Below are 23,005 nucleotides of genomic sequence, written 5' to 3'. Positions count from 1 at the left end.
GCATGAAACATGCTTGATAACACAACTTGATAACACAGTTTTTCACCTTATGAATCACACTAAGTTGGACTCTATTGTCCAATGTGAACACCTTGAATCTTAGGTCACTTCTTTCTCTAAGTAGACATTTGGACAAAAATTGCTTAAGCTACAAAGACAGATTATAACCAGTTTAAGGAAATAGAGAGAGAGCTTCAAATGATCCTGGGACTGGTGGGTATGGGGATTTGGAGACTGGGAGGTAAGAGTCTGAAGTAGAGCTCCTGTGTTGGTTATAGGTTGCTGTATAGCAGGTTACTGAAAGTTTAATAGGATGAGGGCGTGCTATGCTCCTGATGGCTTACTGATTAAAATTCATAGAATATTCTGATACTGGGCTGTGGAGAACTCCACCACGCCATGTGTTGGAGCCTCCTTGTTTCACCATCATGGGAGAATAGCCCGTAACTAAATAGAGTACATTGCAAGTAGATGTCCAAATGGCGTTGGTCTGCCAAGAGTCACTTTATTTAAAGTGGCCCCTGAGGACAAAACAAAAACAAAAACCCCAGCAAAATGTGAAACTTATCAGCCTGACACTTTAAATATGTTCTCTTTCATTGGGTTATAATGTCTTACACTTACAATGTTCTATACTTACCTAGTGCATGGTACAAACTACATACTCAATTATTACTAAAATAGACACAGCATAAAGAATAAGTACACACAGGCAACTCAATGAATAAGGAAAGTTATATAGGTTGTCAATATGTTTGCTTGTCTTTCTGCCATTATGGTCACTTCCACACACATATTATTCTCTTCCAACTATGTGTTGAAATGACGGGACAATGTGATAAAGAAAACACACGCAGAATAAGAAAGATTTGGGTTGAGCAAAGAGGGGAAGAATCAAATGGAGCCCTGAAATATGACTCCAGTGTGAAGAGATTTTTTTTAAAAAGATCTAACCTCCTGGAAGAAGACAGAGACTGGCAGCATCAGGTGCAGGAAAATTACACACACAGTCCAGAGAAAATTGGGCCAGGCAGCATAAAGGTCTGACGTCTGAGACTCCAGTCATTGTCCTTTCTCTCCATCATCTCTTCTTAGGTGACAGCTGAAAGAAGTCAGCAATAATTCTGAGAAACAAAAACACCCAGCACCCTCCAGGAGCGAAAAACCAAATGGTCGCAATCAATTAGAATAGTGGACTAAATACCAAGAAAGAAGATCTATTTATTAGTAAATTTAGAGAAGATGTTGTATTCAGAGAACAAAAAGCATCAGGAAGAATTTATTTCTGTTAGGTATTATTGGTATCCATAGAGCTAATATTCTATTAAAGATGGGATTCATTATTGGCTGAATGTTAAAATGAAAAATTTTAACTTTTCACTGCCTGACGACAAGCCTCCAGCAGTGCAGGGCTCAAAGGGAATCCACAGAGTCAGCGTGTACTATGACTTTTTTCTCTGAGGGGAATAAGACAAAGGGGCACTCACATACTCTCTTGATGGTTAACTTTACACCCTTTCTTTATTCTTTTTTTGCACTCTCTATTCTTTATTTTCTTGGTGATTTCTTTCCCTCATTCTTGATGTTTTCCTTCTAACTCATTTTAACTCTATCTCTATTCTTTCCCTTACAGCTTAGATACCCCAGCAAAATCTTTCATGCAATATAAAAATTATAATGTGGTGACATTCTATTTTTCAAGTGAATGATTACAATGAATACAAGTAAAAACAACATGTTTTTCATATCCCTTACATGATTAAACATTTTATGTATTACAGGTGAAAAACAAATTTTCCCAAGAACCCATGTACATTCACACCCAAGGAAGTTGTTATAGATTAACCAAGTAGGCAAGCAAGATATTCTTCTCAGTCAGGTCTTTTTCAAGCAGGTGTATTTTGCAGTTACAAAGACATGGCCAATTACTTTATTACTTATCTTGAAATATAATCTTATAAGGTATCTTAAAGGAATCACAAACCTAAACATATATATATATATATATATATATATATATATATATAATGTATAAGTCAGCTCTCCTTTAAATCTTTAGGGTTCATACCCACTCATCAATGGTTTTTATATCAGCAGATTGAGGGCAGAAATGGGTTTAAGGAATTAATCATCACTTTTGATCATCAATCAGTCCTACCAAGAAAAGTGAATCAGCTAGTAATAATTGGGCTGCTTCGTTCGTGTTCCCTAACCTTAAAAAGTTCCGTTCCTCATTCAACTATGTGCCTTTCTAAAACTGTATGTTATCTTCTTGGGTTTTTCACCTCAAAGATGTTATCAAAACATCTGATCTAACCCAAAGTTATTATAAGGCTTTCTTTCAGCTAATGATGCACACCAGAGCCTGTGACAGCATCTTTCAACATTAAGGTTAAAAGAATCTAAGTTAGCTGAGCTAATGGGACTCAATTGTTTTTCTTAATCATTAACCTATGCCACAGTCTATATGACTCCTCAATAGAAACTTATGTTTTATGGCTGTATGACACTTCCTTACTTAGATTTCTTATCATCAAAACTCTATTTAAACAGACATTATTATTATCAATTAGACAGTACAGCTTAGGAAGAAGTCATCTGTATAGCAATCCACAGGAAAAAATGCCCAGCACAATGATATATTTCCACGAGATAAACACAGTACATTACAGAAAGTGGGGATCTCCCTACACCCATTCACACCATACTGGATACTAGAGAAAGATAGGAGCAGCGAATATGTAAAGGGACAGCACCAGCAAAAGACATTCCGGAGTCTGTGTTCTCAGGGCTTCACCTATCCAAGATTCACCCATCAGGGATTCGCCTCCTGGTGCGTGGACACCCTGAAGTCAATTGCCATCCACTGCACCTCTGACCCAGCCCCTGGCATTTAACTTTTTAGAAATTTTATTTTCTAGATAAAGACATAGGGGTACTGAAACATCTGGAAAAATTCAAGTTTTAACTTCAATAATAATGGAAAAAATGAAACGTGTTGATCTTCACTCAAAATTCTATGAGTCTGGAACTTGGCCAGATGTTCAGATACTTCAAATTGCATATGAATTAGAATACTGTATCACTTTTAATTTCATATGATGGATCTATTTCATTAAAATGTAGAGTATAAGTCAGAAAATTGTATAGAGTCAAAATACATTTTTGTTTGGTGGCAAGACTTTTTAACAGGAGAACTAGGTAAATAATATCACGTGAGCAAACAAAAGAGACTCAATTTGTCTTCTTGGGCAAACTGAACTTCTACTGAGAATAAATGAATAATACGTAAGCTCATTCATTTAATAAATATGTATCAAAACTACCTTACATACTAACTTCTGTTCATTGAACTCAAAGCATATCACTGAGGAAAATACCAGTACTACCTCTTTGAGAAGCCTGCATTCTGATGGAGGAGACAAAAGTCACTATGGATGACTAAATGCATTAGTCATTAGGCAGCTTATGACACAGCTGTTCACATGATTTGAGCAAGTTCTTTATGACACAGCTGTTCACATGATTTGACTGAGTTCTTCAGGACACATGGTTTTAATTAGCGCCTATTTTCTAATGCCATACAAATTGGTCATTAAATGGAACTATAAAACTCTCTGGTATTTAAAATAGAACACATGTGATTTTTTTTAAAATTTTAACTAGAATTTCTAAATCTTCTCTCAATGGCGAAATCTCAAACTGTGCAAATAGCCATTAAATTAAAGTTCATTACATCAGTACCACATGCCAGGTGTTCTGTGACTTAGTCATGTAGGTAAAATAAGCCATGAATCTGTGTTAACTTCTTGCTAAAATTGAGCACTATGTGGGATAGACACTGGAGATTAAAAGGCCACCCCTCACACCTGTAACATAAATTTTGTTTCAAAGATGGAGAAGTTAATAAAATCATATGTCAGTATCAAACATGTGAGTCACATCCTCCAAGGTAATGAGGCATTTTCGAATTCAGTTTTGTGCCCTTTATTTAAAAAAATTACATATTGGTTATTTTTGGTTGTTTGCTTGTTTTTTATTTAGCACATTGTTCCTTTCTTTTGTGTGTGTGATGGTAATTCTAATTTTATTCCAGTTTTTCCCCTTTCTTTCAGAGGTCATGTCAATAGAAGAAACAGCCTCCTGGCTCCAGGTACACTCAGCTGATTCTCGTGCTCCTTGCCTCCAGGGATCTGAATGTGATTCAGTCAATGTTCTAAGTCAGGAGTGATGATGTTTTTAGAGGAATAGTTTTCTAGTCTTACAAAGAGAGCACATCAGATTCACTGCCCAGTGCAAAGGAGAGACAAGAAGCTATGGAGATTTCTGATAACGATGAGCAGGAATTATCCTCTCTAAGGTGGATGACCTGAGAGAAGTTATGTTAGGGGAAGTTTCTCATTAGAGATGGCACCCAAGTGTCATTTGTAAACAAGTGTAGTAAAGAAAAAGAAAGGTTGCCATTCCAAAACAGAGATCCAACACTATTAAAGATAATACTTGTTAAGGTTTGTTATGCATTATCCTGCTGTTGTGTTAAGATATCTTGAGATATTGTTTCATTTTATCTATACAACTACTTTGTGAAATACCTTTTATCAATGGTGAAATTTGAGGTAATAAAAGTTAAATAAGTCATCTAATTTCAAATATCAAAGGAGTTATCTATTTAGAAACTCATAGAAGCACTTTCACACTAGGATTCACACCCAATCTACTATAGACCTCTTCATGCCATGTGGGCTTTCAGAACACAAGGACTATAGCAAGTACTGTCCATGTCTCATCTAGTCTTCATTCCTGGAGCTTTGGACATGAGGAATTAGGGAAATTGATGAAGTAGAGAATAAACTAGGAATTGCATTATAAAAGAATGGCATGTCCTAAAGTTTAGATTTTTGTGGTTTGAAAATATAGTACTTACAAGACATGATGGTGTACATTAGACTCTTAGATTTTGCTAAGATTATACAGCACAACGCTTACACATAAGGCTCAGGGAAGACCAGAGGAAAAGGAGCAGAGAGATTGTCAGAGATCAGGACCTAGATTCTGCAGAGAAATTGTGTCTTCTGTTTATGAGGTGGAAGTTACAACCAAGAAATAGCAACAATATGGTAACCTAAAGAAAAGACCTATACAGTGATAACACTTAGTGGACATGCCAGTGAGGATGAGAAAAATCTCAAAAGTCCCCATCCCTAGATGAAGAGCTAGCCCTAAACACACATACGAACAATACTAAATGGATTTAACTGGCCGCATTACATATCCATATACATACATATATATATTAAAGGAGAGATCATAATCTTGAGAGAGTGTAGGGAGACTGGGAAGAGATGGAGCAAGTAAATCCAGCACACATGTAAAACATTTCAACCTCCCTTTAAAAATACCTGATCACCAGAAAATATTGATACCATGTAGGTGCCAAGTACTGACTTTAAGTAATATCATTTTGATTCATTATATCACAAATGTTGTTAGTATTTACACCAATAGGATAAATAGTTTGCTGTAAAATAAATACAAATAAAATACATCACACTTTATTACATATAACAATAGTCTTAAAGGATCTTATGCAAAAACTCACTACTTCATGTAAATGCCATGCATCAGATATTAATGTTAATGGATGATTACATCTTTAAAATTATGCAGCTGGTCATGTATCAAATGTTTTTTAGTTTTGAAAGCAACAGTGGCATGGAGCTAAGGTTAATTGAGATAAATTTTCTTGCTGAATCTCAGAGGTTCTAAAATGGATTTCATTTAGATTGTATTTTTTAAAATAACACACTTGTTCATAAGAATCATTCATTGCTGGTTGGAATATAAAGTTGTTTATCAACTTTGTAAGATGTTTTGGCAGTTCTTTACAAAGTTAAACAGAGGATCAGCACACAAAGTAGTAATCATGCTTCTAGGTACTTTTTCAAAAGAGTTGTGATTTTATTCTCACACAAAGACCTGTGGATAGCAAGCAGTTTTACCCATTACTAACAAATATTTGAAACAGTCAGGTGCTTTTTAACAGGACGACTTATAAAAGAATAATGGATTCATACACTGACTATCACAATGACAAAAAGAAATGAGGTTTTAAACACAAAAGACACAGAGAACCTTAAGAACATGTTGCTAAGAGAAATAACGCAATCTAATAAGGCTGTATGCCATATAGTTGCAGTCATATAAGGAGCTGGAAACACAGGACTTGAGATAATATAAAGACTGATGATTTGCAGTGGTAAGTGTTGGGGGGACAGACACAAGGAAGCAGAGTGATTCACCTATTCACAGAGTACTTTTCAGATGTTAACTCTGTTCTATATGATATGGTATGGTATGTTATTCTGTATGATATGTGATGTTATGCATTATTTAAAGCCAGAGTTAATACCAGACAAAATATGAGTCATGGATGAGAAGATAGAACTCAGAAGCTAATTTCTGTATGACCTACAACCACACTAAATAATGTCCAAAATTTAAAACTCATACACATTTATTTAAGGATGATTCTTTGAAGCAATGCAAGCCAAAGAAAACTGATTTCTAAAATCTGAATGGTTGCAGTATCTTTCATAATTCAGAAGGTTTGTATACTTTCTCTCCATGTCTTTATTCATTTTAGAGACACAGCCTGAAAGTCCTGTGACTGTTCCCAAAGCTTCAAAGCACAGCACTGGAAAGAATCTGACCTTGAACTCAGTGTACTCAAAGCATGCAACACATTTTTGGAATGAAGGGTGGATCCAGGAGGGTGTGGAACAGTAAATGTCACGGAATCACTAGCCACAGACTTTCAGAGCAGTCGTGAAAATATGATTATTCCTTATCTAACTGCTTTGTGTTTCCAGTAATGATCATAATTTAAAAATACACACCCAAGAACACATGTGAATTCATTCGGAGATCTAGAACCAACAGTAAAAAGCATTAAGAGCACACACTGGTCTTGCAGAAGACCCAGTTTCATTCCCAGCACCCAAATGCTTTCTTCTGACCTCTGGGGGTACCAAGAAAGAACATGGAACACAGACATATGTGCAGGCAGAACACACATACACATAAGATAATTAAATAAAGCTAATAAAAAAAATCCACCCGCATAGGTGTACTTGGGGACTGTTCACACGGGCAAGTTTATTCTGAAAGTTTTACCATCTATCAGTAGAATTAGTGGATTTTGTTTAAAGAAATAGATTTACTTTTGTCTCTTTGAGAATTCTCCACACTTATTTGCAGAGTTGTGGATCCCAGTCCCAACAGATATATCTACAAAGCAACTCCTTTACCTAAGGTCCATGGAACACTGAAGAAGGTGGTTGGGGTGGGATGTGGGAGAGACTGTAAGAGCCAGAAGATCTGGGAGTTTGCTGTAAGACTGCATCCTGTAGTAATGTCAGAAACTATAATTATAAAGTCTCCCCATCATGACTGCCTGAACATGAGCTGAACATGGACAACAACAATAGGTATGCTAATATGGAAAGTGAGGAAACTCATGAGGCTTCAACCTTATACAAATAACTATATTCAACTAAGGAATGCGGCATGAGGGTGAAATAATGTTCCCCAGAGAAGAGCACACCAACTGGTTATTCAATATCAAGTGATCAGTCCTGAAAATATGCATACAAGTAACATTGTATAGATTCAGGAAGTGATATGTGCAATATATATGGATATAACAACAATAAATGAATAAAGAGGCTCTCTCTTTGAAAGAGAGCAAGGAAGGGTATATGGGAAGGGTTATAGGGAGAAAAGGAAAGGGGGAAACAACATGGTTTATTATAATCTCAAAAATAAAAGAAATTTGCAAGCAGAAACAGAAGAGACTCTTAAAATGATCAGGCTCTCCTTGAGTCTGCTGAACACATCTTTCAGTTGTGTTTTTCCCTTAGGAAGAAGAGAAAATGGTAGTTATTCAGTGATGCCTAGCTCATGGAAATTTTTCTATTGAAAGAATTCTAGTATTTATGCAAATGTTACAACTTGACATCTTGTATCTGGACATGGCAAATTTCAACTGGGAAAACAAGTTGTGTGAAATTATTCCGATGTCATATGACTGGAGTCCCTGGTGAGCAGAGAGCACAGCTGCACCGTATTATCACACTGCAGTTTTATTTGCATTCCTGAACATTAAGCATCAATGTATTTCTACTCCCCTATATTACATCATTCTTTGTTCCATGATGAGGAAAAATGTTTAAAAGTTACACTAATATCATAACAGAACATCATTTGGTACTGTCAATCAAATTATTTGAAGCACTATTTTTATGTATTTGATAAGAACCATGAAACCAACCAAGCACACACACACACACACACACACACACACACACACACACACACACACACATTTAGCAACTTACCAAAGTTAAAGCAAATTCGTATACAGGAAAAACTGAAAAAAAGAATCCAAATGTCTTTTATTTAATGGGCTTTTTAAAGAGTGTGTATTTAAAGAAATTATGTGTCTAACATTATGTTAGTTCAAAATCTTAAAGTTGATTCATATGATATTCAGGAGCAAAAAATCCCAGGACTTCTTGGGTTAAAGCACAGCAGAGATTGTGATTTTATGAAGAGAGAGAGAGAGAGAGAGAGAGAGAGAGAGAGAGAGAGAGAGAGAGAGAGAGAAGAAGAAGAAGGAGGAGGAGGAGGAGGAGGAGGAAGAGGAGGAGGAGGAGAAGACAAAATGAGTTAATTTTCCAAATTAATTGTAAATCATAAAACAATCTCATATCTATTACATATGTCTATCTCTAGAGAAGGAGCAATATTAATACCATGTTTCAAAGAAAAACACAGCTAGTCTTTGATCTAGAGACTAGTGTGGACTGAACATTACCTCGGCCTTCTACCTTAAATTACAGCTAGCTACTTCCAAAGCGATGGATAAATAATATTACCAGAATGTGTTTTCTGTTCAATCATAAGTCCTTCTAATATCTTAGTCCTTCTGCAACATTTTGATGGATGCCAACCGCATCACAGAAAAGGGAGTCCCTAAGTAAAATTCACTAACAGAGGGCAATTGTTGATGCACAACTTGAAATAAATAAATTAATTCACCCCTTACTCGGAGTTTCCTGTTAACGACCATTACAAAAGAGAACAGGTACTAATTGTATCCCTAGTAGTGAGTCATGGGAGAGACTATGAAGAAGACAGTGTAGCAGGTTTCTGGTGATGGTATTAGAAAGGACACATTTGATTCACACAGATAACTTGACACTGAGTCTTGAAAGAAATCTCTCCCAGCAGGGGTACAACAGTGTCAAGCCAGGGTGACAAAGGATCCATTGCAAGAAAGTTTTATGGAATCCTGACCTTGAGACCCCTGGTTACAAGGAAGCATTCCACAGAGTGTCCAGAATTTACAGTCCTGGGACAGAGCTCTTAGCAGGAAGCTGGATAGGGCAGTGCAAACACTTCATTAGCAAGGAGATATAGTTGCTATAATTTGTGAGCAGGGAGTGGGCAAGCTCAGGGGAGCACTATCCAGTTGCTTATCTTGCAGATATATATCTTCATTTGCTCTCCTCCTCACTATTTCTCAGTCATTACTGTTACATGCTGTAGTACAAATCTTAACTGATCTTAATAAAAACCCAGAGCCAGATATCGGGGTAAATGCTGAAAGATCAGAGAGACAAAGGAACAAGTCACAGCACCTTTCACCTCACCAACTCCTTAGTGGAAAAGGACTGCGCTCCTTTCTCCTTCCTCCTTATATTCCTCTTGCTGCCCAGCCATGTTACTTCCTGTCTCCACCTTTCTAGTGCTAGAATTAAAGGCGTGTGCCACCACTGCCTGGCTGTTTCTCTTTTCGACTGGATCAGTCTTGTGTAGCCCAGGGTGGCCTTGAACTTACAGAGATCCATCTGCCTCTGCCTCCTGAGTGTTGGGATAAAAGGTGTGTGCACCACTGCCTGGCCTCTATGGCTAACTAGTATCTGGCTTTGCCCTCTGATCTTTCAGGCAAGCTTTATTTGTTAGAGCACAAACAAAATATGCCAAAATACTGTACCTTATAGTGATGATTTTTCAGGCTTTGCTACAATGTGTCCTTTGTCTCTGACTTTCATGGGGTCAAATGAGTTAGATGTACCCTGAGCGACTCAGAAGAAAGGAGAATTCACAGTCATACCTAAGGATAATTGGTTCAAGCACTCACAGGCATACTAAAATCTAATGCTCAACTCCCTTAAATAGTGTCATGTAATATTTTCATGTGATATAACCACATTCTTTTGGATCCTTTAAATCATCTCTAGATTACTTATATCCTCTAATACAATGTGAATTTTCTGTAAAGAAATAGTTGTACTCAATACAGAAACATTGTTTAATATTCCTACTCTTTGGTTTAATTCACAGATGTAGAGCTGGTGCCTGGGGACTATTGACTACACAGAACACACACCTCTTTCCCCAACAACCACAGGTGTGCCATTGTCCGTGTTCCTCTGCACACATGGCATGTGGACTAGCTTGGATGCACACTGTTTCCCCCAACAACTGCAGCTGTGTTACGGTCTATAATCCTCTGCCCATGAAACCATAGTTATTTAGTGACCTGATACTCAAGGGCATGGCTTTCCCTAAATTCTGACTCCAAGTTGTTTTCTTTTCCCTGCAGGATGATCATTGTTTGCCACTACCATGGATTCCTGGATTATTAGCTATTTTATCTTTTGTTTCCTTATTGGTTGCTTATGTCTTTGCACACACTCTTCAGTTCAAAGATTCTGTCTGTTTCTGCTCAAACCTTAACTCATACACAGTACCAAGAATACTAAATAAGAATGGCTACATAGTGGAAGTTTATTAAGTGACCCAGTGTTCTATTAAGAAAGTAGAAAGTTTTTCTTACAAATGCTCATGACATTATCTGAAGCCTATGAGAAGGTCAATATTCTGAGGTTTGCAGGAGTTGAATCACTGCCCATGGTCATGCTTCTCAAGTAAGTGAATGAAGCTTAAAATTCAACCATGTTATGACTCTAACATTTAAATCTTTCAATTATTACTACTTAAAAACTTACAACACTCCTGTCAAAATATTAAAGGACTCTACATTTAAAAATTCTTGCTAAGAAGAATCTGTAGTTGAGAAAAGTCAAATCACAACTAAATTTTCAAAAGCATAAAATTTCCATATCATTCTTGTCTATTACAATAGAAGATGACATGGCAGGTATTAATATTTCTTAGGCTAACTGTAGATTCTTACATGTAGAAATTCTGCTTTGACATTAGCTGTGTGGTAGCATGATGCCTGATTCAATCTGCCCTCTCCACCATGATTCTCGGTCTTACTAGAGGCCCAGTAACAGAAGGCCAAGAGATTATGGGTTAAAATCTCTGACCCTATGATCCAAAACACAGCATTTCTATTTGATGTTGTTTGTCTTATGTTTTATCACAGCAGTGCAAAGTGATTCACATAGATTTATGAAGTTATTTAACCTTCAGGAAAACAGAAGCAATCAGGCAAAAGTATTAACAACATACGAATGAAGCCTTGGCATCAAGCTTGTGTAAGTTCCTACTGGATACTGAATGGATTCAATATTTCTGTAGAGAAGGGTATTAAATTTTAGGCAGTAGTAACAAAACTTACTTTGGACATAGATGATTCACTGTGGTATAAAACATCAACTTTATTGCCAGTAAAACTTATACTGGAGGATGTATGTGGCTTAGGTATGGTTTAGTGTGTCTGAAGATGCTCAAATTTTTATATCCATCCCATTCCCACTTTATGCATTTACATAGCACAGGAAGGAAAATTCAAGGTCTGCAAATGTCAAACCTTCTTTGTCATGCTCACTGTCACCCACAACTGTATGAAACAGAGGCAAGAAAATTGAACACAAATGTCTCCACTTCTGAAGAACTAAAAGTACATAATTCCAGTTGCTTGAATACAGTGCCAGGAAGACAGTGTCAAAGACGTTGTAGTTATTACAGCAACAAGGCAAAATGTACTTCTCTATTTAGGGAGTCATAGTTGATGATACTATATGTCTGAGTATTGGAGAAGCCTGAAGTTGGGTTAGACTCTCTGACAGATAGAGAGTATCCATGTCCCAAGCTATGAACCTGAGAATACGTTACCCAACAAAAGGGAATTAATGTAGTAATTAGTTGACCTCAAAGCAGGGAGTTTCTCCAGGGATGTCCAGATGTGCCTGACGTAACCACAAGGATGTTCAAATATGGAAGAAAAGAGGTAGGTGAGTCACTGTCACAGTGAGGTGTTGATGGAAGACTAAGTCAGCCTTCTTTGACTTGAAGATGGAAGTTGACCACCAGCCACAATCGTAGGCAACCTAGAAACACAGGGGCGGAGAGAAGGCAGACTCTATCCCAGAGTTTCCACAAACAAATACAGTCCTGCCTGTGCCTTCCTCAGCTTATCCAGTTCAGCTGAGTTCATTTCGGAAACTGGGAGGACTATAGGTTACATTTATAATGTTTCAAGCTACTAAATCTTAGATCAATTCAGTGAATTTCCAGGAAATAAAGATAATTTCTGCAACAATATAAAACTAATATAGACTAGAAAGAAACATCCTTGGTGCTAACACCTAGGGTATAAAGGTTGAATGAAAGGTGTAGAAAGCACAGCTGTGGGAAATCCTGGTATACCTCAGTGTCATACAGATGGACTCTTTGTCACTGATACCCTTCAGAAACACTGTGCAGACCGACCCTGGGAATGAGTGTGGAAAATGCTCCCTTACTTTGGGGAATTGCCTACTGCAGGGGAAAATGGGATAAGATGGAAAGAAAGAGCATGTCTATGGCGGGCTTCCATGAACACATTGTGCTTTCTCAGCAGTTTTAAGCCACACTGTCATTCTGTGGCTACTTCTGTAAAAACCAGTTACAAAAATACAGATTGCAGTGAAGCTAAAGAACTCTGAAACAATGTATCATGTGCATTTAACCCTACCTTTTAATCTAACACTAAACCAAAGCATTTGGTGAAGAAGAAAAAAATCCACCATGAAGACTGACTTATTCTATTTCAGGAACTAGTGAAAACGGCTATTAGTACTTTTGGTTAATTATGGCCTTAGGGATACAGGCTGCCCTTCTGAGTGGAGCTGCTTCATGCCCAAGCCAGTTGGTCAAACCCTGATGTTTTATTTGTGACCTAATGTAGGAAGGGTAGTAGTCACAACCAGAGGACATGAAGTGATCTGGACTTCAGGTAGGTCAGCATTAGGATGCTGTAAATGATGCTTGCGCCCTTTGTGTTTTTCGGAATGTATGCCTCCATATAATTTTTCCTTGCAACCTTTTCCTTTTGCTCCTTAATAGCCACTTAGAGAAAGATGTGTTGTGCTTTGACCTAGAATTCTGAATCCTCAGTACGCATTTCATTTTCTGACTCATTCACTCCTATATCATTGTCTTTCTTTAGCGTCTGGAGGTTAGAATTTGGGAAGCATTCCACGAGGCTTCTGCTCCATGAAACTACTGCGGATGCTGTGTGTCAAGACATCGAGTTAGGAGATGGAGTGGAGTTTCTTTTCCTACTAATAATTCTAGCAGAAGTAGACATCTGGAAGGCATTCCGTAATGAAATGCAAATTCCCCAGAAAGTGCACCTACGTCAGTGATAAATATTTTATATATTCATTCATAAACTTGTTTCAGAATTTTGGGTGATCACCCAGGAAAACAGAACTCAAAGACAACAAAAGCCATCTGCAGTTTAAATAAAGCATTATTAATAACTAGGAAATTAACAACTGGGAGGCTCCTCTTTCTGAAGAGCTGAAATACAAGTATGGCTTCCTGGTTTGGCAATGTCTCACTCAGATCAGACATAGGGATTTCCAAATCTTCTATCATGGATTTCACATATTAAGACTCTTAATTTAAATATTTTTTCTATGTAAATGGAATCTGCTCATATGCAAATAAACTTTTTTTTTTAAACTAATCACTAACTCCGCTGCCAACAAGACATTTTATAAATATTCAACAATGTAGTCTTTTAGCTCTCTTCTGGAAGCTTTTACAGATTTAAAAAAAGTGTATTTAATTAAAATATAATTACATCATTTCCTCCCTCTCCTTTCTTTTATGCCTTCATGTCTGCCCATCCTGACCCTTCCAAATTCAGTCATCTCTTCTTTTACTGTTATTACACATATGCATATACATTCATAAACATATAAATAAAACCTGCTGGGTCTTTTCAATCAGTGTTGCCTGTATTTACATGTTTCTAGGGCTGACTGTTGGATAACCAATCTCCAAAGAAGACTAATTCTCCATCTCTTAGCAGTTAATTGCTTATAGCTTTTAATCTAGGGGAGAGGCCACATGAGACCTCCCCTGCCTACATTAGTATGTCAGCTGGTGATGGAATTGTTCAGGCCTTGTTCAGGCAGCCATGTTGAGATTTCAGGAACCATAGCTAGAAGGCACAGTATCACAACAGACTTCTTGATCCTCTGGTTCTTACAACATTTGTGCTTGCTCTTCAGTAATATTCCCTGAGCTTTAGGCATAGGAGTTGTATTTATGACATTTTTAGTTGGGGCTGGGCACCCCAAAGTCATTTGTTCTCTACATCTTGGCTCACTGAAGCTTTCTGTAATGGACCCCTTCTACTGAAGAAAGAGGAGCTTTTTTGATGAGGGATGAAATCTACACTTATCTATGAATGTAAGGGCAAACATTTAGAATGCAGTTATGAGTTAGACTGGTTTAGGAAAGCAGTGTTAGTAGGTTCTCCTTTAAGACCCAATGCCTGACTAGCCATGGGCTGTGTTTCCAGTACCAGAGGGGATACCCTCCTGTTACACTGGACTTGAGTCTAGTTAGAGGGCTGTTGATTACCACCAAGATATAAGTGCCACTCAGTTCTGCTCCTCTGGGGCTATCTTGCCATGCTTGCCGTTGGTGCATTCCATGGTCAGAACAGAACACTGAATTCTGAAAAATTACTTTGATGATTTTGTTCTTTCTTTTGCCTCAATCACTTTATCCTTATCGACTCCTTTGAGTAGAACATAAACCTGCTGACAACCGCTACATTCTGTACAATAGCCATTAAACAATTATTTCATAAGACTTGGAAAGTAAAAGCAAAGACCTTAATTGTTGGGTGTCTACTTTATATCAAGTTTCTGTGTGCCCATGGGCAGTTTAGAGATGGCTGTGTTGTGAACGCTCATGAGTAGAAGACAGAGCTAACCTAGCCTGAGATGTGTCCTATTATGCGTGATTTGTGTTCACAAAAACTATGATAGACAATTTAAAAGGAGAAATGACTTACTTGGGCTTATGGTTTCAGCTATTTCAGTCCATGGCTGGCTCACTTCCTTTCTGTGAAACTTGAAATAGCTTGCAACATCATGAGCACCAGTAAGCAGAGGCAAGCAGGGAGGGGCCAGAAACAGCATACACCTTTCCAAGGCATGCACTTAATGATTTACTCCTTCATTGCCGTTCTATCTCTTGGTGTCCATCAACGAATCCATCCAATAATGAAATTAGTGCCCTCATACGACAGTCTCTACCCTGTAGTGCCAACAGACAGGGATCAAATTTTTCAACTAGGAGCCATTCAGAATATACTTTGTATCAAACTCATAACATCACATAGAATACTAGTTAAAGGTAAAGACAGGCAATGTAACAGATGTGTTGTTTTTGAGACTGAGATAAAATAGTGATAAGACCCCCCCCAAAAAAAATCCTAACTGGGAGGACCAGGTGGCCAAACCAGGGCCACAACAGTCTCCCCTGACAGCCCTGACATGGACCCAGGTCTTAGTTTTGGTTCACTAGAAGAGGCTGGAGCTCAGCAAGTAATATTCAGGAAAACCACAACTTAGGGGCAACCAATCAACAGGTGCCCCCCCCAGCTTTCTGCCAGCTCAGCAGTCACCCCAAGTCCCTTCTTCTTGCTCGGGAGATGCCCCCCAGACTACTGCTCGCTTCCCCTACCCTCTCATCAATAAGCCCCTAGACACTAGATTCCCCCCCACACACACACTACCAGTGGGCCCATAACCACAACAATCTACTACCAATCAGTTCCCAGACTAATCATTCCTCCACCAATCAGCAACAGATTAATCCCTCCTCCCTGGAATTCTCCTAATTCTGCTTAAAAGGAGCTAGCGACACCCTGCTTCGGGGTCGCTATTTGCCACCCCATCATACTGGAAATAAACACTCTTGCTAAATTGCACATGTCCCTAATGTCCTTATGTTGTTAGGGACTTGACTAATGAACTAAAGTTTTCCAGCTCATTATGTTACTTACCTAAAAGTGAAGGCCCTACAGTAGCACTCTGAAGTAGGACTCTTGTTTTCCTTACTTTGAACATGAATTTACAGGCCAAGCATTAGGGAAGAAAACATATTCATGGTCTCTCAGGAATGAAGTAACTAATCTGTGATTCATAATAAGAATAGCTAACAAAAAGACCATTGCTCCTTTAGTGCCTTACTGAGTACAGCTGAACTCAATCATCTAGTACTTCATATCCTTTTCTCTGGAAGTCATCTTGCCCAAATATGGATGTTTGTGACATTGGCCATGTCACAGAGAATATCTAATAGCAGCCACCATCAGATTCTGCTTTGCGTTTAGTACTGTGAGCATGATTAGACTTGGAAGCAATGAATTTCTAAAACAGTATATTCAGTTGACTGTCAAAGCTGCTTTATGGCTACTGCAATTTCATTTCTTAATAAAAATTTTCATGAGGCAAATAAACTGCTTTTCTCAAGCCAATATTCTTTTTTTTTGGAATGAAAAAATAACTTCTATATTTTAATATTTACCCAAGCTATAAATAAAAAAAATATGTATTTTATATGTCAACCAAAGAAAAAGTAGCTAGGAATAATTTGCAATTGCCTTCATGAAATAATTTAATGCAAGTAAAAACATGTAATAATGGATCACTCTGAATGTTTACATTATGTGCTTATATGATTCATAACTGTATTTATCATACAAACATGAAAATAAATTTCTTTAGGAGACAAACCAGATTTAGTCAATAATTACTTATAAAACGTGAGGGTGATAAATGAAAGGGCAATCAAGTGTTAAGAAATTTGGAAACCTTGATGTAACATTTTGATTGTTCATAACTCTGTCATAAGCTTTCTTAATTCTACAATGACTATGCTTTTCTACAGAAATCTTGTTAAAAACTGAAAAATGGGGCATGGGAATCTATGCATGAACTAGTGTTCTCTCGTCTCTCTGTATTTAATAATATATGATAATCAGGGCTGTCATGAAGGCAAGCTGTAGCAGAGCTACTTGGCACTGGATTTGACATTTATAGTTTCTCAAATCTCAACTTTATCACTGTCTCAGTGTAATATATATAGAAAGAGACATAAACTGGTGGAGTGAATAATGAAGTTATATTGGGCTAGAGAGTTGGCTCAATAGGTAAAGTTGCTGCCCAGCCCAATGACCTAAACTCAAATGTATTTATAGAATAGAATTTATAAGTTTAGATAACAAGTTTGTAAGTTGACTAGTACCAAAACCCAAATGTCCATTCATTCATTCATTCAGCATATATTTATTTATCATATTTCAAATATCGACTATTTGCAATAAATAATATATCATTTTTATTTTCAAGAAATATAATAGATGAACTGTTTAATAGAGCAAAATAAGCATATAAACAATCACAAAATTGCTACAGTTGATCTGAGAAAAGTTTGTCCTAAGCACCTGACAGAGTAAATAACAAAAAAGATAGTAACCTCAAAGAATTACAAGTGAAAAGTTAGAATACTTGAAATTGTATTTGAGGTATACATTTAAAGTAAGTGTATTTTATGCACTGAGGGAAAACAAACTCCAGGAAGGAACCAGGAGACATGAAACACTGTGGTCATCATATTCGGGAATCACCAATTGTTCATTCTACTGGTATTCACAAACATCATGAAAGAACAAAGAAGAGACTAGAAACCTAAGCGTGAACATAACATTCAACACATACTTGAGGTGATATAGTTTGCTTTAGTCTTGTGTAGGAAGATAGCCACAGGCATATGTGACTGTGTAAATTAAAATGTTAATTGTTACAATTAAATATAATAAACGTTCACTTCCACAGTCATCTGAGCTGCATCTCAGATGCTCAGTAAGTAAATGTGGCTAGTGGCCACCAATCAGGAGGTGTAAATACCAAATGTAGATGGCAGCATCTCATGTTTTATTGGATAGCAGTGAATTGTGTAACATCCAGAACCCTAAACCTCAATGAAGAGACCAGATGAGTAATATTTTTAAGTGAAAGAACTCAGGTTGTGGTACATAGTTTTAAGAACTAAAACATTTTTCAATTAAAGTATGTGACCATTAGTTCATTTTTAAGTCTTCAATTGATTAAGAAATTAAATTGACTATTTTTTGTCATCCTTGTTCAGCTCACGCATAGGCAGTCATGGTGAGACTTTATGGTGTAATTTCTAACATTCCTAGGAGACACAATCTCATGGCAAACTATGGTGATATTTTATTTGTACTAAAATGTGATTTGTATGTTAATAAATAAAGTTCCTGGGGGTCAGAGCTATTAGCAAACCGTAACAGAAACTGGGTGGTGGTGGTACATGCCTTTAATCCCAGCACGTGGTAGACAGAGCTAGGTAGATCTCTGTGTGTTCAAGGATACAGCCAGCATTGGAGACGCACATCTTTAATCTCAATACCAACCATAGAAGACCTAGAAGTCTGTACAGAGAGGCAGTGATGAGGCGGTCATGTGATTGGGTTTATAACCAATGAGAAGGCAGAACAGAACGTCTATATAAAGACAAACACACAAGAAGTAGCTCTCTTGGCTAAAGAGGATAACTCCAGAGTGAAGGGTAAGGCTCTTAGCTCTGACCTCTTGGACTTTCATCTTTGCATTGGTTCTTTGTTCTTATTAAATAAGATGGTTACTTCTACAGCAAACTCCATGACTTCTGGCTCTCAATAGTCTTTCTCCTTCCTCTTCAAGCGCTGTTTTGTAAATGAATCCATTGGGACTGGGCTCCACAACTCTGCATTTTAGTTGACTGCAGTTTTCTCTAATATTCTCCATCTGTTGTAAAGAGGAGATTCTTTAATGATGAATGAGGAATACATTTACATGAGGGTATAATGACAAATATTTGGGGTTATTATGGTTTAATAGACATGATAAAACAGACCGAGGAAAGCCCACAAGACCTCAACCATCTGCAAAGAACAACAGACAAGGCATACTGAGAGTAGGAGAAATAGTCTTCCAATTGAGTATCCAATAACAAATGGTGAGCCATAAAACAAACATATAAGTAATTTTATGCAGTCTGGGCAGGTTCTATTTATGTATTTAGGAATATGTATGTATATATGTATATGTAATGTATATAACAATACTTAATGAAAAAAGAGGCCATGAACCGGAGAGAGAGCAAAGAAGAGTAATTGGGAGGGCTTGAAAGGGGGTAAGAGATGGGAATAAATGATGCAACTATATTATAATCTCAAAAAAGTAAAATAGATAATTAAAAAGAATAAAATATTTAGCAACATTCACAAATAGGACACCTATATCAATGTGCCCAATCCCAGTACTCATAGACTTGTTGGAGGAGGTATGGGAGGATTTTAAGAGTTGGGGGTTAAGAAAGATCAGATTTTAACAGTTTTTTCTTGATACTACAAGACACCAGTGTTCATCCACTTACACAGCTCTGGTTACCTACACAAGATCAAGACAATAAACATTCTAGCATGAAGGAAGAAATGGTTCATTATCTCCCACTTAAATTGAGGAGCAACAGACATTTGATGGCTTCTGGGTATTAAAGAGTCAGTTTTCTTTAAAAGTGTGGCCATTTACAGGTCAACTCTGCTCTAGTGGAAGCCCCATATCAGGAGTATGACTGTGGTAGCAAACATTAGATACTATGTGTTATTTAAAAAGCAAGGGCATGAAGTTGGGGCAAGTAGGAGGCAGGGTTGCTATGGAAAGTGTTAGAGGGAAGAATGGCATGTGAGATGATAAACAGACATTGTATAAAAGTTCCAAAGAATTAAAAAGCACTAAAATACTTATGTTAAAAAATAAAAAAAAATAATTGAGCTGAAGGTCATAATCATGTCCAGCTGCTGCTTATGATCTCTATGTGGTTCTGAAGATTATTGAGTAGCAGTGCCATAATGCATTGCTTACATGGATCACGTCGGTAGCTTGTAGATGATGGTTTGGAAGGAATCAATGTTGCAGGAAGATTATAATAACAACTATTTATTTGAGGCACTGAAGAAGACCTCAATGAAAGGAGCAGAAAATGGGCAAAGAGATGTTGATGAACATCACTTGAAAAAATCTTGAAGCCAGTGAGACAAGAAGAGCAGCAGAGTCAAATAAGAACTATATATGTATATATAATAACACACACGCACATGCACACACACACATGGCACACATGCACATATGCACACACATGCACACACACATATACATACACATGCACACATGCACACACACATATACACACACACATGCACACATGCACACACAAGCGTATGTATATAGTTAAAAGACTGAATATGTGTTTAGCCATTTGCTGTGGAGAACTGAAGTGAAAACATGAATATTGGTTAAATAATGATAGACTCCAGTTGGAACACATTCAGTTTAATGTATCTATCAGTTATCAAAGAAGGAGTATTCAATGATATAGTAATAAAATATAAAACAGGGACGTATGTATGGACTATATTTGCCACTCTGCACATGACTCTAACTCAGCATTTGCTCTTTATTTTTTTCAAGAAGTCTTTGTATAGAAAATGCTTGCTGACCTTTGCTCTGGGGAATTGTACTACAGTGTAAATACCTATTCTCCAACTAACTCTATGAAATTATCCCTTTCTTTTTTTTATGAGCTAAAAATAAAATATTCTGAAGAATTGTGTGTGTAACCTGGTGAGACAGAAAGCACTTGCCACCGAGTCTTATGATCTCAACTTGATCTTCTGACCCTACATGGGGTCAAGTAGCTTAAAATGTCCTCAGTACAATCCCCATCCAAATGACATGTTGCTGTGGGAAGTTCTGTATGGCAAATGTGTTCCTCTGATTGGTCAATAAATAAAACACTGATTAGCCCATGGCTAGGCAGGAAGTATAGGCAGGACTAACAGAGAGGAGAAAAGAAAAAACAGGAAGGAAGAAGGAGTCACTGCCAGCCACTGCCAGGACAAGCAGCATGTAAAGATGCCAGTAAGCCACGAGCCACGTGGCAAGGTATAGATTTATAGAAATGGGTTAATTTAAGATATTAGAACAGTTAGCAAGAAGCCTGCCACGGCCATACAATTTGTATGCAATATAAGTCTCTGTGTTTACTTGGTGGGTCTGAGTGGCTGTGGGAGCGGCGGGTGACACAGATTTGTCCTGACTGTGGGCAAGGCAGGAAAACTCTAGTTACAAATGGCGCCCAACATGGGGCAAGAGTTTCCACCTAAAACCTGAGAAAAGATTCTAAAATGGAGCTAAAAATAGCTTCCTAATTGTCTCTCTCAAATGAGCGGCAGCTGCCAGTTTGAGCTACTTGTGGGTTCCTGGCTTGTGCGCTGGACCTGCAGTATGGCGGAATGAGGCCTCTGCAAGTGGCACATTAAGCTGCATGGTGGATTTAGCCTTTGCTAGTACAAAACAAAAAAAGAGGTTTCTGTGCTACACGCTGCTTGGATAAAAGCATAGACCCACAATAGCTTCCAGAGCTGGTGGTAAACATACCACCTCCATGTTGGGAAGCTGAGGTAGGCAGAACCAGCAGCCATAGCGCCTTTTCAGTCTTACAAATGCTGCTGTTTAAAGCAATAGATTAACAATAAGACAGATTCAGGAGTAATAGTTTACAATGTGTGTAAAATATACATAGGCTTGAAAGAGACAAAAAAGGTGATATATACAGTTATATAAACAAATACACAGTTTTAAAAAATAAAGTCTTTAAAGAGACAATAAAATTAATATAAAAAATAAGCCGCGTAAAGATGAATATTATACAGAGAATCTGGATTGTGTTGTCTTTGGGATTTTTAACTGCAGAAAAACATTTGATTGTAAAAGATATTGAGTTAAACCAATATGTATATTTTAAAGATACCTTAACTTCAAAATTTGGATGTAAGGATATGTTGCTTTGGAAAGGAGACTCTGCTTTTGTTGCCACAGAAAGCCAGAGGCTATGGATTTCTTCCAGATTAAGATACATCAGGTTTGACCAGACAAGACCCCCTGAAAGGTCTCCGATGACACCTTGGCCCAGATGATCCAACATCCAGAATGGTTTGAAGGCAACTGGCTCAGACAATACAGCCTCATGGACTATTCCATCATTTTTTTACCCCAATAGTTCATAGATGAGAAATATCTCCAAATAATCTTTGAAAGTCATTAAGAGTCTGTAGTCTATCTCTCCTAATTTGTACCTTCTGGGGTCTAATTTTTTGTAGCTCTATTTTATATCCTAAATAATTAATAGAATCTCCTCTTTGTATCTTTTCAGGAGCAATTTGTAATCCCCAGCAAGGCAAAATTTTCTTTACTTGTTCAAACATTCTTTCTAAAGTATCTACATTTGAGTCAGCTAGTAAAATATCATCCATATAATGATATATTGATATAATGATAAATTATAGATTTAGGAAATTTTTTATGTACCACTTCTAATGGCTATTGTACAAAATATTGGCACAGAGTTGGGCTATTCAATGTTCCCCGTGGGAGGACCCTCCATTGAAATCTTTTTTTTTTTTTTTTTTTGGTTTTTCGAGACAGGGTTTCTCTGTGTAGCTTTGCGCCTTTCCTGGAACTCACTTGGTAGCTCAGGCTGGCCTCGAACTCACAGAGATCTGCCTGGCTCTACCTCCCGAGTGCTGGGATTAAAGGCGTGCGCCACCACC

The sequence above is a fragment of the Peromyscus leucopus genome, chromosome 18 (assembly GCF_004664715.2).
Source record: "Peromyscus leucopus breed LL Stock chromosome 18, UCI_PerLeu_2.1, whole genome shotgun sequence".
Classification (NCBI taxonomy): Eukaryota; Metazoa; Chordata; class Mammalia; order Rodentia; family Cricetidae; genus Peromyscus; species Peromyscus leucopus.
Note: the sequence above shows the minus strand (reverse complement) of the source record.